This window comes from Medicago sativa, chromosome 7 (genome assembly GCF_051527215.1).
Source record: "Medicago sativa cultivar Bolivia chromosome 7, Bolivia_mono, whole genome shotgun sequence".
Classification (NCBI taxonomy): domain Eukaryota; kingdom Viridiplantae; phylum Streptophyta; class Magnoliopsida; order Fabales; family Fabaceae; genus Medicago; species Medicago sativa.
Genome location: NC_140755.1, coordinates 62,696,030 through 62,699,146, shown reverse-complemented (window position 1 = coordinate 62,699,146; position 3,117 = coordinate 62,696,030).

Below are 3,117 nucleotides of genomic sequence, written 5' to 3'. Positions count from 1 at the left end.
TTGAATGATTGTTTGGTAACATACATTGAGAGTGATATATTTGATAGTGTTGAAAATGAAAAAATCTTGCAACGCTTTCAAAATATGACGTCACGAAGAGGGCAATTGTAATTCTTCGTGTCTTTAGTTTTTTGATATACAATCATATAGTTTTTGTAATCTTCATTGTTTTGCTTAATGGTAATGACTTCATCATTATAATGGTTATGGTTTTCTATAATTTTGTATAAATATTTATGATAAACGAGCTTGACCCCACTTTCTAAAATTTCTAAATCTATCCCTGCGTGTTGACACTAATCTGGAAAAGTATTACTCTAATCGTGATAAAAACTACAATAGGGATGCAACACAACAAAAAAAAAATGTAAATCTGATCACAAAGTATGCATGCAGTTCTGATTAAGGGTCAAGTTACAAATGGATCTAAAAATGTTGGGTAACATTTGTAGTCCCCCTATTTGCATGCAGTCAAGATAATTATATAAAATTTTGTTTATAGTACTCATTTTGTAGAACCTATTTTCAACCTCTTGACGTCTCTCTTTTAGGTTTATTTGGAAGCATTTGTAGCACCTTTCTTCTTTATGTTGTATAGGTATGTGTAAATCTTTGACTTTAAATAATTAAGTTAACTTTATGCATAACCATGGGTATACTAGTTGTTGCTACACATGATCCAATTAATAATAATTATCTTTAATTTTAGGAAAATTGATAGAATTCCAATATGCTTTTCTGGACTTTCCTTTCAAAAGAAATTTGATGTTTGTGTAACATCTAAGTATGGTACTTTGGCTATTCAACTGTACTACACCATCATGAATGTTAAAGATGCTTGGTGCATAATGAAAGATGAATTAATCGAAACCTTCTAGAGTCGTCACACCTCCATCAATCACCAGCCACCGTAGCAGTGCCTCTTGTACGTCTGCGCACTTATGTCCAGAGTAACTCCATCTATGGTGCCAATCATATTTTCCTGAAGAAAAAAAAAATGTCATAAAGTAGTGGCGATGACTAGAAACTCCACAATTTTCACAAATCCCGCGTCTTCATTGGAACCTTATATTAAGCTTCTTGAATATCTTTGTTTGTTCAGAATCTAGGGGAACAATGGGCGGGGTCAACAATCTTTTTTCCCATGTGAAGAGAACAATATGAGTGGCCATTAACGAAGAATAACCATAGCCATTGTTGCAAACTCTTCAGAAGATCCATACAACTCAACATATAGGATACAAGGTAAGCTGATAGAAGGAACGGATTACAACGCATACAACATGAGTATCTATATACACTAAAGTACATCTATCGCAACTATAGGCGTTAAAAACAATGAAAACATCTTGGTCAATCCTCAAAAGATGTTAAAACAATGAAAATATCATGATTGGTGATCTATAGTAACAAAACGTGTTTTTCTTCCTTCTTGGTTTCATACCTAAAATGAAAAAACTTTGATTTCAACCCATAACATTTTATTTATTTTTTACAGTAAATTACGTACACTCCCCTCTCTTCAAAGATGTTTGAATTACAATCCCCTCATCTTTTATGTTAAAATATACACTCTCCTCCCATCTTATTCAAAACATATTAGAAAATATTTCAGTCCCCTCCCCTAAAAGAAGCTGGAATTTAAAATATGTGAAAAATTACTAAAGAAAATAAAGTACGGTTATTTAAAAGTTAATTTTATACTCTAAATTATAAAATTAATAGGAAAGTATTTAAATTTAATTATCATTGACATTTAAATTATAAAGAAATGAATTTATTTTTCTTAGATGGTGGTTCAAAATTAGTATATATCATATAAATATTTATTTATGTTAAAATAGATTAAAGTGTAGTGCATATTTAATTATTAAGGGAGAAGGTTGTAGTTCAAGCATCTTATTGGGGAGGGGAATATAACTTTTACTTTTCAATGAAGGAGAGTGTATATTTTAACATAAGAGAGAAGTTGAGTGTAATTCAAACATCTTTGAGGGGAGGGGAATGCAATTTACTCTATTTTTTTATTTCATCCCCTCAATTAATGTTAGCAAAAAAATAAGAAATTTCTAAGTTAAAAATATTTATGTGAAAGAAGCCGCGTGGCAAGACTCCCGACCTGTTCAGCACCTCTTGTCTTACTACACTCTGAGCTACTGGAGGACCAAAATATAAAGAATCAAAGATTACAATGATGGAATCGGGGTTTTTTTTACGGGCGCTATTTTCAGGCCTCTCTCAACTAACAAGAGCTATTTGTGGTATTAATCTTTTTTTAATTAATACTTTTTGTTACCTAAGGGGTTGCGTCGAGGGTGTGGTATGATATTTTTAGATGGCTTGGTTGGGAGTTGGTCCTTCCTAGTGTTTTGGTGGGTCTTTTTGGGGGGTGTTTTATGTTTCTTAGGAGAGAGAGTATGAGGAGTGGTTTCTAGTTGATTTGGCATTCGGTAGCGTGGGCTATTTGGTTTGCTCGTAATGATCTGGTGTTCTCTGGTAGGACGTTGGATGTAGAACAATTGGTTGATAAAATCCAGTTTACCTTTTGGCATTGGTTTTTTTGGAGTCACTCTGGTCATCCTTGTTCCCACTATGAATGGGTGGTGGAGCCATCGATCTGTTGGGACCGATAGGTTTATGGGGAGGTTTTTGGTTGAGTGTTGATGAGCAGGGGTTCCGGGTTTGTTTGTTCCTTGTACTTGCTCTTGGGGTAGTTGGCTTGGTTCATTTCCCCGGGGGGTGGGCTCTTGTTTTTGGAATGGGGTTCCTTGCTTGCCTTTTAGTGGGGGTGGAGTGCTTCTCCTATCTCGTTTTTAGGTGCTGGTGCTTTCGTTTTCCTTGGTGCTGCTTGGGTGCTGTTTTTTCTTTTTTCGATTTCGATTTGCTGTTTTTTCTGCGAATCCTAATTGTTTGTATGTGACTTGTTCTTTTTTATATATTATATATTTGTCATTCAAAAAAAATTAATACTTTAATAATAATGTAAAAAGGGTAAATTTTCAAATATAATAGTTTAAATGACGCATATAATTGAAAGTAAACAGCCGTTCCAAAATCATGTATCTCGTTTATATAGTGTGTATATCTACACACACGCACACAATATTAATCATAAAA